At 39.7% G+C, this 20,540-nt stretch overlaps 1 protein-coding gene across 13 annotated transcripts in view; it reads left to right on the top strand.

Moving 5' to 3' along the window:
- Positions 1-20,540, top strand: part of LOC106081144 (solute carrier organic anion transporter family member 5A1) — a 147,526-nt gene that overhangs the window by 44,101 nt on the left and 82,885 nt on the right. For 12 of the 13 annotated variants that reach the window (XM_013242904.2, XM_059365310.1, XM_059365309.1 and 9 more), the window contains one exon: positions 12,505-12,649. The exons of the other annotated variant lie outside the window; for it this stretch is intronic. The gene's annotated coding sequence lies outside the window, so the exon portion shown is untranslated. The remainder of the gene's footprint in view (positions 1-12,504; positions 12,650-20,540) is intronic. 13 annotated transcript variants of the gene reach the window in all.

Here is a 20,540-nt window from a genome sequence, read left to right on the forward strand (position 1 = left end):
CAAATCAAATCAAACTACCGTTATCTAGAGTCCTTAGAGTGATTTAGTAATTTTCCTTTGAATGTTTCAGCGTTATTGATAGTTTGTTCCAAAGCTGAATGGCGAATATAAATAGATGCCATTGAGAGGCTAAGTCACGGTGTATCATTGGAATTGATTTCTTTCCTCTTTTTGACCTTGCAAATCTAATTCTCTCAAATAAATGAGATGGTGTTTGTGTATGGATTATCTTATGTGAAAAGGTCAAAGACAAAGATCTCGACTTCTGAAATGTAAAGTCACGGCGACCAAGCCCATAAACCTAACGTTCTACACTGTTGTAGTTCACAACCGTAGATTAACCTCCTTGGTACAATATAGGACATCGCTAATAGTATTCTTACCCCAAAAAGGTGTTAATTGTTGGTTGGCACAAAGTGAGCGAAGCTTCTTAGAATACCCTTGACTAACAGCAGCATTAAAATAGTCTGTCCCGGATAAGGTACTGTTGAATGTTCCCCAAGTTCTTTGCTATCTCCAATCTTTCATAAGCAACAACAACAACAGAATCACAAGTGTAACGTGAAATCCTTTTCTTAATAACCATGCACTTGGACTTCAAGTGATTAAGGCACAAACCATTAGCATTTGCCCACATATAAATCCTAGACGGGTCATGGTTCATCATTCTAGCATGGTCCTCCAGACGTTCCTTAGGGCTACCAATATGGACCTGCACATCATCCGCAAATGCGAGCTGATCTGGCGGTCCATATAAATACAATAGAATATAATCCAAAATCAAATCTTGGGGCAAAATGCAAATTGCAAATTTGACCATGAACATTCCATTAAGCAACAGGGGCAAACTTCTGTCCGATTTAAGTTTTACCTCAATGGTAAGGGCCTCCTTTTACATGGCAAAGTGCCTCACAAATGTCGCCAGCGTTTGGAGCCGATAACCACCGCTTAAAATAATTTTTTCTTCTGGTGTTCTCGCCGGGCTTCGAGACCAGAATTTCAGCATCATAGGCGGACATGCAAACCTCTGCGCTAGGGTGGCCACCCTGGGGCGTCCCTCAAATAACAGGCAAGAGACTGGACACAGATGACTGTGAAACCACGGATTGTGTAAACGAACCAACGAAAACGAAAAATGAAACAGATGCCGCCAACATTGTGTGACCGACAGTATCGAATGCCTTAGAATGGTCCAGGAGAACAAGTAGGTTCAATTCGTCATTCTCCAAGTTATTTCTAAAGTCCTCCACGACATCTGCTATAGCGCTAATACAGCTACCCTCTTAGAAAAGTCTCCTGATAGTAGCAAGCAATGTCTTCTGACTGTTTGTAGTCAATTTTACTGCTACTACAGCAAAAGGTCTGCTGTTATAGCTAAATGTTTGCAATTTTAGCACAGCAGCATGACTGCTGAAAAGTCTGTTATTGGCTGAAAGTTACTGCTGCTTAATTTATAATAAGTTTGTTGCAAGGAGAGAAAACTAAAAGAGAAAATTTTTTTATTATTTGATCGTTACCAAAAAAAAAAAATACCTAAAATAATCAAAACACGTGGTCGGTAGTATCAGACAAACAAAATAATAGTTCACCATTCCCCAGAACACGCGTGGTGTGTAAAACAAACAATATTCAAGTGATAGGAATAAAAGAGGGTTTCAAGTAATCACACCCAACACTGGAAAAAAGGCAATAAAAAAAGGGTTTTCAAAAAACAAACAACAGCAGCAGTAGGGAATAGATAGCAGCGAGGGACAAAACGTTGTCGTTACATTGCACGCAAGTCCTGCATTTGTACTTATTATCAAGGGAAAGCAAGGGTCAAATGATGTTGCGGTAGGTAGCCCAAAAATGGGAAAAAATTTAGCATACAAGTGCTGTTGTGCTTATGATAAAGGGACAGGCAGGAACAAATGAAAAAAAATTCGGCTCATTGAGATTTCAATTCAAGGAAGTTTTATGAATGAGATATTTACCAGTACGCGAACGGAGATATGTATGTGTCAGTGGCATTGCAGCATAGTCCAAGAAAACAACATATATGGTAAAAGGGACATTAAAGAAGTTTCATGACTGAGATTCTAACAAGTAGGCCAATGGAAATGTGTGCCGCAGTGGATGTTTGCAAATGCCAATTTGTTTACGAACTTTTCGTTAACAATACAGTGGCAGTTAACATTCCATATTCTTTTTACCTATGAAATATCCAGTATCATCAACAGTTATGAGAACATAAGGTTAGGTTAGGTCAGGTTGAAAAGATCGTGCGGATATTAATCCGCCCAATGCCACTATGGACATACACCTAAGTCAGTAATCGGCTTGTTGTGCGCTAATTTCAAAATCCTTAATTGTTTTCCATGCCACTCCCCTAAGTTGGTTCATGTCCGGTATAGTTTTCCCACCTAAGTGGCGGTATCTGTTAGACGCGAAAGCCGGGCAATGACAAAGGAAATGCTCCAACGTCTCATCATCTTCCCCGCATACTCTACACATGCTATCACTACATACGTGAGCTCGTAGTCCTATGTGTCCCGTCATGATGCCAATAGCTATACTGACCACCTTCTTACTTCCTCCCAGTATTAGTCTTGTTTTTTTACGATGTGGATTTTCGCCGTCCTACCGACTGTTTCGCTGTTCCACAGGGTTGCTTGCGCATTCGTCGCCCACGCTCATAACTCGAACTCCGTCGACCCGAAAGACTTTGGGTTAACCAAGTTTATTGACGGCAACATTTTGGCCTTCAACGCCAAATCGTCTGCCCTTTCATTCCCCTTTACTCCGTTATGGCCTGACTCCCAAACGCTGCGGATTTTGTCATCCCCAGAGAAGGCGTTAATCACCTTCTTACACGGCAACACTGTTCGTGACCTTACCGTCCTGGTTGATATGACCCTTATGGCAATTTTACTGTTCGTAAAGATGTTCACACTCGAATTCCTCGCGTTAGCACCACACCACCTCACGCATTCCGAGATCGCCGGGATCTCCGCCTGCAGGACCATAGTATGGTCAGGCAGTCTAAAACAGATCTCAGTCCCTGGGTTCTCAAGGCCCACTCTGTAACATGATCTTCCAGATGGCAATACTAGGGTCCCGTCAATCCACGACTGTGTCGGTTTCAGCAGTGCCTCGCACTCGACCTCAAGGTTAATCTTAGGCTCTTCCCTCCCTTCCAGGTTTCCTAACGTCGCTTCGATTATACCGCGATGGTATGAGCTGCTCCCATCCTCAGTCCACTCTCCCATTGCCTTAAGTCTCATAGCCGCAGAGGCTGCCTCATACTAAATCTTTATGCTAATTGATCGAATATCTAGAATAGTACCCAATACTCTAATGGGCGTGGTCCTCATCGCTCCGCCTATGCCAAACAACATGTTCTCTGAACCTGTTGTATGGTCCTTATGTTGCACTTTTTCTCCATAGTAGTCCACCAAACAACTAGAGCGTTAGGAAGTATTGGTCTAACCACGCTTCTGTAAAGCCAGAGGACTCCAGACCCCATATCGAGCCTACGGCTCGTCCACGTAGTGAGCAGTTCGCTGGATGTCCTACTTTTTACTATGGTGTCCGCAATACGTTCCATGGTTTTGAGTAAAAAGGACGTAAGGCTTAGAGGTCTGTAGGCCTGGTGCCGCATAACTTGCCTTGCCGGGCTTGGGTGTAAATATCACCCTTGCCTCCTGCTAGGCTTTCGGAGTATATCCAACTCTGGCACGCTGTGAAAATATTGGCGAGGTGGGGCGCCAGACAGTCTGCCTCTTTTTGTAGTAACGCCGGAAATATTCCTTCAGATCCAGGTGACTTTAATAGTTTAAAGCTCCTCAAGGATTTCTTTACCATAAATTCCGTAATTATAAACCTTCGATCAACATAATTTTTCCAAGATTCCGGTGTCTCCGTTAGTCCCGTCGTATCCTGTGTAATATGGGCCTCAACATGAACTCCCTTGTCTCTGCTCTCACTCCTATGTCGTCAATGTCTTCTATGCTTGGACAATCTAAATTATCTTACCAAAGTCTTCTTCTGAGTAGCCTTCCGAGTTTTGTCCAGTTGGGTTACCAATATAAAGTGTTATTAGGTCGTTAGTATTCAAGAACTCTGCTAACCGGCTTGTCACCGCTTATTAGTGTTGGTACTACCCCACGAAATGTGATGAGAGTTCGCATCGCACCCTATTAGTACCTTCTTTCCTGTCTGTTTTGCTTTCCTCACAAGCCGTTGCAGCTCTGACGTGGATGGCGGTGTCAGAGAGTCGAAAGACAGATAAAGTAATGCCAGGTACGCTCCACCGTCTCACCACTGTTGCATCCGACGTTGACAACCCTGGGGTAAATATATAATTCAAATTTTTATGACAAATAACGCAGGTCCTCGGTCGAGTACTAGTGTTAGCATAGAATAATTAGTAGTTGATATGGTTCAGTCCAGAAACCTTGTTCCGGGTCGTTCATGGATCCTGAATTAAGGCAATATGAATCTTGCCCTTGCTGATTTTCTCCATTAGAACGTGTGTAGCACTCTCGCTCCGGTGGAGGTTTATCTGGATTACTTCAATCATTGGTCCTCCAGTAGATGGGCATCTGGGAGTAGGTGATGATCGCATCGTCTGCTCCTTGTTCTTTAGACTACCTTGACTTCATGTCACTGCACTGTCTGATGTCATCGTATTAGGTTCTTTGCCTATCCTAGTCTTCCGAATCTTAAGTAAATGGTCTTCTTGTGAGTAGGTGATGGTACCATCGTCGGCTTCCTGTCGTTTGGGCTGTATTGAGATTCCTGTCACTGCGCTACCTAATGTTTCAGTATTAGGATCTTTACCTATCTTCCGATTCTTTAAGTCGGTGACGGGCCCGTCGTCGGGGCCCTGTTTGTTAGGATGTGTTGGGTCTCTCGCCACTGGGCTACATGATATTTTAGTATTAGGATATTTGTTTATCCAAGTATTTCCAATATTGAGAGAGGCAGTGATTGTCTCGTCGTCAGCCCTCTGTTCGTTGGGCGGTATTAAGTCACCTTGATCATTTCTAACCACAAGGAGAGTTCGTCCTTCTCCTCCCTGTAGAAGACCTCCCTCTTCTCTGCGACCAAACCTTGGTTTTGCTTGATCAAGTATCCCAACATGCGTCCGTCGCAAATTTACTGCTCCGTCCCTTGATAAGGACCGTCGCCTTTGTGAGCTGGGGGATGTCCATCTTTTTACCTGGTCGAGCTTTACGCCCTCCTAGGGAGCGTAGATACCTCTGACGAGCTGTTTGACGGTATCAATACACTCCGCCGACGCATAACGCAGCAGCTCATTATTTGTATGGGTGGATCCTTTACAGAGTTCCACACATGTTCGAAAATCCGATCGTTAACTAAGTCCTCCACTTGGGACCGATGGATCTGGTGGAATCCTGCCGGATGCACTGCCGATATTGATGACTGCATAAATCAGCTCTTCTCTGTTGTGCTTACTTGCCACTCTGGCGAAAGAGAGCGGCTTCTTACCATTCTCAGCGACAATCTTCCTCTTCCGTGATGGCTGTGGCCTCCTTTTGGAAGTCACAGTCCCCCATGATGACTTAGGGGCCGTGCGCGCTTCCTTCGTTCCTGTACCGACTTTGTCTACCTCCGCAGGACACATTATGTAGCCTCCATTGCAGGATGGCTGACTTTGTTTTCCCAAGAGTACTTGAAAGCGGGGAGCTCTTTTTCTTCTTAAGCATTTTGGCAGTGTTATGCTATTCGGAAGATTTGATTCTTTTTCCAGCTTCCGTAGAAGTGCTCAGAATGTCTGTTCACTCCCTTCCAGTATCCTGCACTTTCGCCCGATTGCGCTGCCGGTACATACTCCTCTGTCCCTTTCGTCGTGCCCCGGATCGCTTTCTCGGTCTGCTTGTGAGCTTAGTAAATCCATCGCTCACTTCTGCCGTCATTCCGCTGCCCTCTTCTCTCGATTCGGCTGCGATGACTGTTTCATTGACACCGTCCCTGTATGAAACCGAGTCGAAAACACCACCTTTACGTAAGGGCCGGGGACGAACTGTGCATCCCTCTAGTTTATCCGTCTCTTCCTCATTATAAGTCTGACGACTAGTTGTGTGCTTGAAGCATAACTCTCGACAACAGGTGCCAAGGCACCCACACCTATAGGAGGGGAGAACAACACGCTGCTGTCTGACGCCACACCGCAGCAGTTGGGTCGTTGGAGTCCATTTCGAGACAACTCCAAGAAGGCTTTAAAATTTTTCGTAATAGGTAGTACCTATATCGAGATACGGATATTTTTTTTCTTTAGGAGCGAAATGAAAACACGTCCGCTCCACATTACATTAACATTAACTGAGCAATACAATTGACGAGCGACTTTTGCCACCAATGGAATCTGATAATTCGTTTTCAGTAATATTCCACAAAGTCTTCGCTTCCAACAAAATTTCTCATGGTCATTAGTTGGACTCCATTTGGAAAAAATGCGGAAAGGTATCAAAACACATGACCAGCCATAAAATACAAACATTAATAATGGCATAAAATAAAAACCAAACTTATTTACAGCAAATATTTTTTATTTTTTTTTTCAATTTTTTTTAGCAGGCTTGTGTGCTAAATCAACAGCACTTTGTTTGCCTTTTTAGTAAGCAAAAAATATTTAGCAAACATTTCTGCTGCTTTGAATGACAAATTTCATTGAGCGAATGTCCGGGATGGAAACCTGACTGCTACTCATATAAAAGAGAAGTTTCATTTATTTACGAAAACACCTGCCTACACATTATATTCCAGAAGACTTTGGACAGAAAACACAAAATAGAAATGGGCCGAAGCTCCCTGCAATTTTTGGGTAGTGGTATAACCTTAGAGAATTTAAAAATTAGCTCGTAGTTCTATGTTTCCCGTTATGATCCCGAAAGCTATACTGAACTTCGTCTTACTTTCCTTATGTACTAGCCTCGTCTTCTCACGATCCGGATCTGCCCATGATTTTCGCCGTCCTACCGACCGTTTCGCTGTTTCATAGTGTCACAGTGTCGTGCGTCGCCCACGCCCTAATCTCGGACTATGTCGACCTGAAAGGTGTCGGGTTAACCAATTTTATTGGTGGTAGTCCTTTTACCTTGACTGTCAAATCGTCTGCTCTTTCATTTCCCCCCTGTTCCGTCTGCTCTTCATTTCCCCCTGTTTCTGGCCGGATGACTAGTTGACTGTCCATAAAGATGTAAACACTCGATGTCCGCGCGTTCACACCACACCCCCTCACGCATTCCGTGACCACCCGGATGTCCGACTGCAGGGCCGTATTATGGTCAGTCATTCGAAAACAGACCACAGTCCCTGAGTTTTCAATGTAGACCACCAGGCCCACTTTGTCCTCTAGCTTTGATCCATCTGTGTAGCATGATCTTCCAAATGGCAATACCAGGGTTCCGTCAATCCAAGACTGTGCTGCTGTCAGCAGTGCCTCGCAATCGACCTCGAGTGTCTTCTCAGGAATCCGATCGGTATGGTATGACCATCGCCTTAAGTCTCATTTCCGCAATGGCTGCCTCACATTTAATCTGTATGTTTATGGGTCGGATATCTAGAATAGTCTCCAGTGCCCTGTTGGTCGTCGTCCTCATCGGTTCGCCTATGTCAAGACAACATTTTCTCTTAACCTGTTGTATTATCCTAACGTTGCACTTTTTCTCCATCGCAGTCCACCAAACTACTAAAGCGTAAGTAAGTATTGGTCTAATCATGTTCTTGTAGAGCCAGTGGACTATCTTCGGAATCTGGCCCCATTTCGACCCTACTGCCCGCCTATTTAGTGCTCAACATCTGTATGCCTTCTCGGTACGCTCCTGAATGTGACACTTGCAATTTAGTTTCCTATCCCAGATCACTTCTAAGTATTCTACCTTGTACCGTTGGAAAATTTCAAAAGTGGTCCAAAAGTAGCATTCGTTGAAAAAAGAAGCATCACTGTTCTTAAAACAAAACAAAATGCTACTGAATTCATTAAAAATTCCTTTAAATGGGTAAAGGCGTTATATACACTAAACAATTTTTTTCCTAATTTTAAAAACTCGAGCCAAAGAAAAGCAATGATATGATCAATTTTCTATCATTTTCAGGATGCTTTCCCTTTGGTGAAAATATGTTCCTTTATATTAAGGATTTTTTATTTTAAATGGTAGGTTAACAAATCCTTAACTTTGCGTCTTGTAATTAAAGACAAAAATCTGAAATGAAGGTCAAAATATCGTTGAAGGTTTGGCAATTGATCTATTAATTCAACTGTGAACCGTAGTTAGATACGCAAAATAGCCTTACAAATAGGAGCCTTATTCACAAAACTTAATGTAGATGTAGATAGGTTTATTTGACAGATTTCTTTTTTAGAACTGTCAAATAATCCTATATTAAGGCTGCATTAAGTTTTGTGAATTCAGACCGCAAACCGTAAAACTTATTATAAAGTTGCAAATTTTTGCCAGTTTCATTCGATTTCAGTGTTTTGAAGGTTCAACTACTAAATAAATTGTAACAATCAAAAAGGCGTTAAGTTCGTCCGGGCCGAACTTTGGATACCCACCACCTCGGGTATATATGTAAACCACCTTTCGTCAAAATCCGGTGAAAAATGCAAACCTTATGCTCCATAGCAGCGATATCGAAATATGTTCCGATTTGGACCAAATGCTAATAAGAACAAGTCAATGTCCAATTGTGTACAACAAAATATTGGTCCTTTTAGTAGCTATATCTAAAAATAAGCCGATCTGAACCATATACGACACGGATGTCGAGAAGCCTAACATAAGTCACTGTGTCAAATATCAGTGCAAATGCGCCTTTTATGGGGCCAAGACTTTAAATCGAGATATCGGTCTATATGGCAGCTATATCCAAATCTGGACCGATTTGGGCCAAGTTTCAAAAAAATGTCGAGAACAAGTCACTGTCCCAAATATCGGCGAAATCAGGCAATAAATGCGGCTTTTATGGCCCCAAAACCTTAAATCGAGAGATCGGTCTAATGACAGCTGTATTCAAATCTGGATCGGTCTAGGCCAAATTGATGAAGAATGTCGAAGGGCCTAACACAACTCACTGTTCCAAATTTCGGCGACATCGGACAATAAATGCTCTTTTTATGGGACCTAAACCTTAAATCGAGAGATTGGCCAAATTGCCTAGATCGATGTCGAGGGGCTTAACTTAATCCACAGTCCCAAATTTCGGCGAAATCGGACAATAAATGCGCTTTTTATGGGCCTAAAACCTTAAATCGAGAGATCGGTTTATATGGCTTCAATTTTCAAACCTGAACCGATCTGGGTCAAATTGCAGAAGGATGTCGACGGGCCTAACACAACTCACTGTCCCAAATTTCGGCGACATCGGACAATAAATGCGCCTTTTATGGGACCAAAACCTTAAATCGAGCGATCGGTATATATGGCAGCTATATTCAAATCTGGACCGATCTGGACCAAATTAAAGAAGGATGTCGAAGGGTCTAACACAACTCACTGTCCTAAATTTTAGCAAAATCGGATAATAAATGTGGCTTTTATGGGCCTAAGACCCTAAATTGGCGGATCGGTCTATATGGGGGCTTTTTCAAGATTTAGTCCAATTTAGCCCATCTTTGAACTGAACAAAAAAAAATCTGTCTCTATTTTTAAAGACTAGCGTGATTTCAACAGACAGACGGACGGACATGGCAAGATCGTCTTAGATTTTTACGTTGATCAAGAATATATATACTTTACGGAATGACAAAATGAATATACCTCCATCCTTCGGTGGTGAGTATAAAAAAGTATGCAGAAATGGTTATTTCTATAACAAATTTGGCCGTTGGCAACTCAACGAAGTTGGGTTGGAATCCATAATCGACCTATAAATAAAGCCAACCCAACATTCGCCCCTGTACCGGTTTATAAAAATAAAGAATATTTTTATACTCACCATCGAAGGACCGAAATATCCATTTCCGACCCTATAAAGTATATATATATTCTTGATCGTTGTAAAAATCTATCACGCTACAGGCATTAAAAAATATGATAATTAGCTGAAACTTTGCACAAATTCTTTCTTTTTACATAGGCGGGTTAAATTCGAAGATGGCTTATATCGGACTGTAACTTAATATAGCCCCATATAAACCGATCTTCCGATTTAAGGTTTTAGGCCCACTAAAACCACATTTATTATTATCGAATTTGTTGAAATTTGGCGCAAGGATCTATGTCAGGCTTCCGACATCCGTTCGGTCTTTATTTGGATATAGGTGCCATATATACCGAACTCGCGATTTACGGTCTTACGGCCCATAAAAGGAGCATTTTTTACCCGATTTCGCTGAAATATTGCCTTGTTCAATATGGCCCCCATCTGCTTGTATTTCACCATAGCTGTCATATAGACCGATCTCCCAATCTAAGTTCTTGAACCCATAAAAGGCGCATTTATTGTCCGATTTCGCTGATCATTGGCATAGTGACCTATATGATTCAGATCGGTCTATAGTTAGATATAGCTGTCATAACATCGATCTCCCAATTTTAGTTCATAGGCCCATAAAATCAGCGCTTATTACCCGATTTCTCGGGATTGTGACACAGTGAGCTGTGTTAGGCCCTACGACTTCCGCATTCAATATGGCTTCTATCGGTCTATATTAAGACATAGCTGCCATATAGAGCGATCTCCCATTTTAAAGTATTGGGCCCATAAAAGGCGCACTCATCCGATTTTGCTGTAATTTGCCATAGTGACCGATGTTGGGCTTTTCAACATCCGTGCCCTATGTGGTTCAGATCGGGTTACACTTATATGTAGCTGCCATATTGACCGATATTCTGTTTTAACACCTTGAACAGTGAATTTTCTCACCAGGATTCGAACCCTGGCTTTCATGCTAACCTCTGCGTTACAATGGCCTCAATTTTTGATTGTTGAGTCTATTTAATTATAAATCTGTATATATTCTAATTTCTCCAATTAACTTCTTGTGCGTCCATCAAATACGAATATTTATTTGTTACGAAAGGTTATCTACGTGTTCCATTAACCTGAGTTATGTTTTGCCTCTCAGAATGTCTAAAATGAAAACCAAATCGCATGAATCATCAATATCATGTGAATCTAGAAAAATTTGAATGTTTTCGATAAAAGACCCAATGAAAAATATAATAATGTTCCGGTTCATTCAATGTATTACATTAGAAAATACTTCTATATATTTTTCCTTGGTTATGGAGGCCACCGTAGCGCAGAGGTTGTCATGTCCGCCTATGACGATGAACGCCTGGGCTCGAATCCTGGCGGGACCATCAGAAAAAATTTCAGCGGTTGTGGTTTTACTCTTCCAATGCTGGCAGCATTTGTGAGGTACTATGCCACGTAAAACTTCTCTCCAAAGAGGAGTCGCACTGCGGCACGCCGTTCGGACTCGGCTATAAAAAGGAGGCGCCTTATCATTGAGCTTAAACTTGAATCGGACTGCACTCATTGATATATGATATGTAAATTTGCCCCTGTTCCTTAGTGGAATGTTCATGGGCAAAATTTGAAATTTGCAATGGGCGGATTGATGCACTATTGTGTCTATGTTCGTTTTAGCATGAAATATTTGTGTTACCTTCACCATCGCCATGGCCTTACTTTATTATATCAAAAGATTGCCAAGGCAATTTCGTTTGGGTATTTATTAATGGATTGAAACGTGCCCACATAAATGGAAAACGTTTTGCAAAGAGAAAGTAAATATTTTCGACACTGCAGCAAAGGGCTGGTTCATCCTTTTACTTTGAAGGCTGGATAGCTTTTGTTTTGCTTGCTGACTACGCTGCCATATTCAACGTCCACAGGCATGTCATGGCCGCAATTTCAATAGGCGTCCGTATCATAGCAATAGCCTTGACTGTGGTTCGTCTAAAGGAAGCTGCATTCTCCGAAGGTTGCTTGAAATCAAGGAATATGCCAAATGCCGCTCAAAATGTAAATGTGTTAGCAAGAGCTGTGAACAATGTCACAATGAAACGAAAATTAAAAGAATATCCCAATACCGACTGCTGTCATCCTGACTCAATGAAATAAAATCATATCCGCTCACACTCTCTGACAAAAGGAAGAGACAGAATAGATAAAAAAGGCAAACTTTCATAGTTTGGTGTAACGAAGTATCTCTCGCTGTAAACAAAAAATGTTTGGCTTAAATTAATTTTTGAATTTTCGCGTAAAAGATCTATTCTTCACCGCAAATCAAGTTTCTAATGATTTTACCATTAACAAAGTCTCTTTTTCGTCAAAAAGTGGCAAATTTACGATTTATGTTAAAAAATGGGGATATATGTAACGCAGTTACAAGACAAATAATGTTTCCCCAATAAAATAGATTTGTTTGTCGCAACGATAGCCCATATGTTTTACGTTTTTTTCGTGTACAAGTTTAGATTGTCAAAAGTTTCCTCTTTGAATTTTTTATCAAATTGCTATTATTTTTCTCTTATTTATTTGCAGATTGTCGATATTGCAAGACTCAAATATAGATACTCTCCGAAAATGGTTAATTTATCATTTTCTCATCAACATTTTTCAATAAGATAATTGTTATACATCTTGCACGCACGTGTCATGAATAAAAGTTATGCGGCTTGTTGAACAGGTAAAGAGTTTAAAATAATTTCATTCTCTAGATCTTGAAAGCTTTTAACTGGGATCTTAGTGTGGACTTTGAACTATGTATTTCCATATTCTTCTTTTCCCTCTCTTTCATATTCCCTGTCACTCCCTGAAAAAGCATATCTGTGAACACTTGACAAAACCTCATACATACATACATCCTCATGCATATCTGGAAATCCAAGAATTTTGTTATAAATGTTTCTTTTGAAGGCGGTTCTTCCTGTCTTACCAGGATTTTTTTGCGATTTTGGTTTCAAAGTTATGCAATATGTCAAACAACATACATATCTCTGCTATTTTTTTTAAATTGCGTATGACAAAAGAACATAAATCAAAATAGTTGCCCGTTTTCTAAAAGATTCAAAAAATGAACGCAAAGTCCTTTTGACAAAACAACTTATTGTATGCCTCTAATTGTTTTTAAAGAGTGCTTTTGATAAAACAAAAAAAATAAAAATAAAAATATGCCAGTTTTACAAAAAAAAAAAAACATTATTCGACATAGTAAGCACTAATTTAAATTTTCGTGCTTAAAATAAATTTGGCAAACAACATGTATTTTTACTACTTTTATGTGCTATTTTCGCTCCCCTGTAAAATTTGTATTTTGGAGATATTGTTTTTCAAATGTTCACAGATATCATTATTACACGAATGAGGTACCAAAAATACAAATATTTTTTTTTTTACGGTTACCCCAAAATAAATGAATTTGAGACTTGAAACATAGTTGTTAGGGGAATAACAAACCTGAATATATGTCAAAAGGATAAAGCTAAAGTATGCATGTTCGAGGGCTGCTATATACATTTCTGGCCAAGGCAACACCAAGTGTTGCCAAGTTCAATGTGACATTTCCATTGGAAAGTTTGACATTTTCTATCCTAATCGTACTCAGAACGCGTTGACAAACGACTATCATGTGTATTGTTTACAGCCAAAAAATGAAGTTGACAAAAAATTGAATTAGCCGGTGAACATTTTCCTGCGACCATTTTCACCACTTTCGAAGTGGATTATCACGACAAGAGGGCGTTGATGTTCTTTAATCTTTGTATGACGATGAAGCATCATCCTATTGCACTATGAATGAACTGTTTTAATGAATTCAGTAGTGGCCGACGCTCGCTTAAGTTCAAATTCCGTGAAGGTCATCCAAAAATGGCCATTGTGCCAAAGAACGTTTATGCCGTGCAAGTATTTATGCAGGATCGTCATTTGACGTACCATGAGATAGAGGCATCCTTGGGCGTTTCTGCCACCAGCGTACGTTCGATATTGCATGAACTCTATGCCGTAAAAAAGGTTTGGTCTCGTTGAATTCCGTACAATTTGACAATCGCTCAAAAAAGGCTCGTACCGATTGGTGCGAAGAAATGTCGAAAAATAGTCTGCTGAAAATAGCAAACACTGCCTAATTTTGGTGCTATTACAGCAATAGTTCGGCAATTTCAGAACAGCAGGCTGACTGCTGAAAAGTTCGTTGTTTCGTTGCTGAAAAGTTCGTTGTCAAAAAACAAAAATTAAATTTTTCAAAAAAAAAAAAAATGTATATAAAATAAACAACATTTTACATATGAAGCAAGATAAAAAATCTAACGACAGTGCATCATAACATTTACGATGAAGTGTGAAAAAATTTAATAGCCAAAAAAAATCTCAATTAGTGTGAACAGTTGAGCTGTTTTTCAAAAAGATATAAGCAAAACGATTCAATGTAGACATGACATTGGCTTCCTATGTTACAAATATAACGTCAAATTGTTTCCAATTATCTACAATTTGCATATTTTGGAACGAGTTCAAAAAACAGCAGATAAAATAACTGCTACTATTATATTTTAAACAAAGAGTTACATTGACATTTTTATACCCTCCACCATAGGATGGGGGTATACTAAATTCGTCATTCTGTTTGAAATATTCGTCTAAGACCGCACAAAGTATATATATTCTTGATTGTCATTACATTTTAAGTCGATCTAGTCATTTCCGTCCGTCTGTCTGTCTGTCGAAGGCACGCAAACTTTCGAAGGAGTAAAGCTATCCGATTGACATTTTGTACAAATACTTCTTATTAGTGTAAGTCGGATGGGATTGTAAATGGGCCATATCGGTCCATGTTTTAATATAGCTGTCATATAAACCGATCTTAGATTTGTACTTTTTGAGCCACTAGAGGGCGCAATTCTTATCCGATTTGGCTGAAATTTTGCACAAAATGTTATGGTTTCCAACAATCGTGCTAAGTGTGGTTGAAATCGGACCATAACCTGAAGTAGCTGTCATATAAACCTATCGTGGTCTTGACTTATTGAGCCACTAGACGGCGCAATTATCCGTGTTTTGTTACGACTTCCAACAACTGTGCTAAGTATGGTTCAAATCGATCCATAACCTGATATAGCTGTCATATAAACCTATCTAGGGTCTTGACTTCTTGAGCCTCTAGAGGGCGCAATTATTATCCGATTTTGCTGAAATTTTGAACAACGGCTTCTCCTAAGGCTTTCAAGATACGTCTCAAGTATGGTCTGAAACGGTCTATAGCCTGTTACAGCTCCCATATAAAGGATTCAATTCTTACTCGAATTGGCGGCAATTTCACATAATGATTTCTCCTATGGTCTCCAACATTCAATTCTATTTAGGTTCGAATCGGACCAGAACTTAATATAGCTCCTATAGCATAGCAATTATTTTATTTTATCCTTTGTTGGCCAGAAAAGAGATACCGGGAAAAGAACTCGACAAATGCGATCCATGGTGGAGGGTATATAAGATTCGGCCCGGCCGGCGTGCTAAGTTCACGCTTTTGCTTGTTTTTGTACCCCCCACCATAGGATGGGGGTATACTAATTTCGTCATTCTGTTTGTAACACCTCGAAATATGCATCTGAGACCCCATAAAGTATATATAGTCTTGATCGTCATGTTATTTTAAGTCGATCTAGCCATGTCCGTCTGGTGTAGCCGTCATATAAACCGATCTTGGATCTTGACTTCTTGAGCCAATAGAGCGCGCAATTCTCATCCGATTTGTATGAAATTTTGCATGAGGTGTTTTGTTATGACTTCCAATAACTGTCCTAAGTATAGCGTAAATCGGTGTTGAACCTGATATAGCTGCCATATAAACCGATCTGGTATCTTGACTTCTTGAGCCTCTACAAGGCGCATTTCTCATCCGATTTGGCCAAATTTTATACAACGGCTTCTCTCCTTTTCTTATTAAATATGTAGCGAGCAATGAATGTTATTGTAGCTTTCTTTCAGTTTGTTGAAGTCTCTCGATTCACAATTTGCGAAAATTTCACATCCATAAAGTAGAGTGGATATGAGGTAAGATTTCGCTTAAAGCATACGGACTTGAAATGGTGTAGAAGTCCGCACAGACCATAAACTTCGCACAATTCCTTGAACTTTACTAACAGCTTTGTTAATATGATTGGTTCATGTCTGTTTCGAGTTGAATTTTACAGCAAGGTTGCAGGATGAAAGAAACACGAGTTTCTATGGCTGAGTGAGTCAGAGTAATTCTAAATGGAGGAATTTGGTTAGCTGATCGTTTTGAAATTTTCATTAGATTAGTCTTTGACGGCTTGAAACAGAGACTATTTTTACTCGCCCAGTTCTGGGTTTCATTTAGTACGCAATTTGGCTTAGCGCTGGAGAAAAGCTGAATGCATCGGAATATCAGGTAGATCATTTATGTATACAGAAAAAATTAAGGGACCAAGGATCGAGACCTGCGGAACACTTCTAATGGTTCTTATTTCTTTCCATTTTCGCTTACTATCCATTGAATTTTCAAATTTTCTGTCGTAATACTCCTTTTTTACCACAACTTTCCTATCGGATTTGAAAGTGTCATACAGTGTATGCAGTCTATAACGTTTCCACCTTTTGTATGCCAAATTTCGAACACTGATCTAGTGCTTGATTTCAGGCGCAAACCATGACTGTTGTTTTCTGTTAGTATAAATGACTTTGACAGGTATACATGTGTCGTAAATTGAACAAACATCGACACCTTCCATGTAGAAAGTCTCTTCCCGAGGTACTTCATCCAAACTTTGATGCAGAAGTGGCCAGTCAATGTTGTTGAAGTCGCGATAGGTTGATGTATAAACAGTGGGTTACATTTCGAAGTTGTGTGACAAAAAGCTGATCATGATTGGAAAATGCGAGGACAGATTACTGATTGTAGAGACAGATCTTGGACAAATGGCTGACAAAAAACACATTTAGAAGACTCGCGTTACTTCTTGTAAAGGGAGTCGAGTTCGGAAGCATTCACAAGAAGTAGCCAAAAGATCTGCATAGAGACGGCAAGATAGCGCTCGACAAGCAAGTGGCTATTAAAATCAGCAGCAATGCTAATATTGTTATGCCCGATGGAAAATATAGCAATAGTTTTTATTAGTGCTTCAATTTAGGTCTGTAGACGCAACCCAGAAGTAGTTTAGTCTTGTAAACAGATAAAACTTCCAGAAATAAGTATTCAATGCTGGAAGAGCGGTTTGGCAGACAGTTTCTACCATTTTTATACCCACCAACGAAGGATGGGGGTATATTAATTTTGTCATTCTGTTTGCAACACATCGAAATATCCATTTCCGACCTTATAAAGTATATATTCTTGATCAGCGTAAAAATCTAAGACGATCTAGCCATGTCCGTCCGTCTGTCTGTTGAAATCACGCTACAGTCTTTAAAAATAGAGATATTGAGCGGAAACTTTGCACAGATTCTTTTTTGTCCATAAGCAGTTTAAGTTCGAAGATAAGCTATTTCGGACTAAATCCGCCGATTTAGGGTCTTAGACCCATAAAAGCCACATTTATTATCCGATTTTGCTGAAATTTGGGATAGTGAGTTGTGTTAGATCCTTCGACATTCTTCTTCAAGATCGCTTCAGATTTGGATATAGGTGTCATATAGACCGATTCGCCGATTTAGGGTCTTAGGCGAATAAAAGCCACATTTATTAGCCGATTTTGCTGAAACTTGGGACGGCCCACTCGACACCTTTCTTCAATTTGGCTCAGACCGGTCCAGATTTGGATATAGCTGCCATATAGACCGATCTCTCGATTTAAGGTTTTGGTCCCATAAAAGGCGCATTTATTGTCCGATGTCGCCAAAATTTGGGACAGTGAGTTGGTTAGGTCCTTCGACATCCTTCTTTAATTTGGCCTAGATCGGTCTAGATTTGGATATAGCTGCCATATAGACCGATCTCTCGATTTAAAGTTTTGGGCTCATAAAAGGCGTATTTATTGTCCGATGTCGCCGAAATTTGGGACAGTGAGTTAAGTTAAGCTCTTCGACATATTTATGCCATTTGGCCTAGATCGATCAAGATTTGGATATATCTGCCATATAGACCGATCTCTCGATTTAATGTTTGAGCCCATTTATTGTCCGATTTCGCCGAAATTTGGGACACTGAGTTGTTTTAGGCTCTTCGACATTTTTCTGCAGTTTGATCCAAATTGGTCCAGATTTGAATATAGCTGCCATATAGACCGATTTCTCGATTTAAAGCCTTGGCCCCATAAAAGGCACATTTATAATCCGAATTCAGTGAAATTTGCCATAGTGATTTATGTTAGGCTTTTCGACATCCATATCGTATATGGTTCAGATTCTTTTATTTTTAGATTAAGCTACTAAAAAGGTCAATATTTTGTTGTACACAATTGAACAATGACTTGTACTTATTAGTATTTGGTTCAAATCGGAAGCGAAGGTATGCATTTTTCACCGGATTTTGACGTAAGGTGGTTTACCCATATACCCGAGGTGGTGGGTATCCAAAGTTCGGTCCTGCGGAAAGGTGGTTTACGTATATACCCGAGGTGGTGAGTATTCAAAGTTATTAAGATGTGTTCATCGTATGTGGTATTTGGCAATTTTTTTCTATCTTGACTGAATTTTGAAGAATTTTACTTTTCTAGTAAACGTCCGCACACACTATGCCAAATGGATGCGATAAACAAGACATCTTTTCTTAAAAACGAAACATTTTGGGCTTTAAAGAATTTTTACGTAAAGGATCACTGCTTTACCACGGCAGATATTCCTAAAGGTGAAGTGACTTTTACATCAAAAACTAGCAAAATCACGACTAACGTTCAGCAGTGTAGGGAAATGTTAGATTTTGCTTTAAAAATAGTAATTTCGCAATAAATCAGATTTGTTTGGTGCAAAGACATTCTAGAGGCCAAAACAGAATGAGCACGTTATGCTTTGTTTTTGAGCGTCGCGTTGAAAAATGCAACTCTACAAACAATAGACACAAAAGTTTACGAATTTTCAACTTGTACCACTGAATCGATCGTCATTATGGGTTGCCACACGTAAATTAGTGTTTATAGGCGCCAAAGTTAAAATTGTGTAACTTTTGTGCGTTCCCTTTATGCGATTTGTTTGCAGAGTTGCATTTCCCAACGCGACACTTAAAAACAAAGCACAACGCGCTCATTCTGCGCTCATTCTGGCAATCATGTAACCACTCAACCTCTATTTGGATGTATTAACTAAATAGAGTATGATTGCCGGATGCGGATAATTAAACCTTAAAACTTATCACCAAATTTGAATATTGTGTCTAAATGCAGGCCGTCTATTCATCGGTTTCGTACAATACAGTGGTCCATATTCAAACAAGTACTGCAAGATATGGTCATAACATCGCAATTATTACCATATGTTGCAGTACCTGAATGATTTTTTAGTTAATTGTGTCTAATAATGATCCATTATTGCGTTATGAGCCCAGTCTCTATCATTTCCAAATACCTTGCCCTGTCACTACCAATTGTATCAATTATTTGTCAATACTCGCATTGCTCTGTTTTTCTTTGACTGTCGGTGACCGTGGCCCATAGATGCCGCTTGTGACACAACATAAAACCAACAAAGTGCAATATGTGTCTGGCCTTACATGGTCATCCTATTATGTGAGCATGTACTGGGATTGATGTGCGTTCAAAAATGTACAAACATATGTTATTGGCAGACACACATAGTGACAAAAGACCATTTCCCAAATTCATAGTTGTGTATGTCCGGCCCTTTCTACAGGTATGTGCAAAAAATAGGGACAGCGGATAGACAAATAGATAAATGATTCTAATTGAAGGCTAGATCGATGGTTTTTTAAACGAATGTCGATTTCAGAAATAATTGCCGTTACGAAAATGGCAAACTTGTGGAGTTTTTTTTTATTTGTTAGCCAAATACGATATAATAATAGGGGCACTTCTAGTTTTTAACGAAAAACTGCAAAATTAGAATAAGTACGGCAAGTTTTGAGTTCTATTGTATAGAAACATTCCCCAAACCATGATATTTCTAACGAAATGTTTGACGGTTTATACTGTGTACTTGGGGTTTGCTGAGGCTTTAGCCGGTCTCATTACATCGCATTGTCCTCTTTTGGGCTATTAAAAATAATGTTTAGTTATCAGACAAAAGAAAATTGCAGTCCTCTTGTAGCCATTGACTATTTCAAATATATATCAACCTGTAAACGGATTTTTCTCATCGTTCTATGCATCGCCTCACAATTGTCGGTTTCTTGACCGAAGTTTTTGATTTGGGTATCCATTTCACAGCATTTTTCATCAGAATTTTTGAAACCGTAAGCAATTCAGCCACTTTCCGATAGCAATTTCCTAAGTTTATTAACTTTTGCATGTTTTTTCTTGTAACAGGATTACAGTGCCAATTTTGGCCTAGATTTAAAGTAGAAAATCTTAAATTAAAATGAAATGTTTGAACTAAGCACTTGTTTTAACATTTCTACAAACAAGTATCTGCTTTTTCCACATTAAGTAACTAGTTTTTAAGAATTTTCAAAA

Source organism: Stomoxys calcitrans, chromosome 3, assembly GCF_963082655.1.
Source record: "Stomoxys calcitrans chromosome 3, idStoCalc2.1, whole genome shotgun sequence".
Classification (NCBI taxonomy): Eukaryota; Metazoa; Arthropoda; class Insecta; order Diptera; family Muscidae; genus Stomoxys; species Stomoxys calcitrans.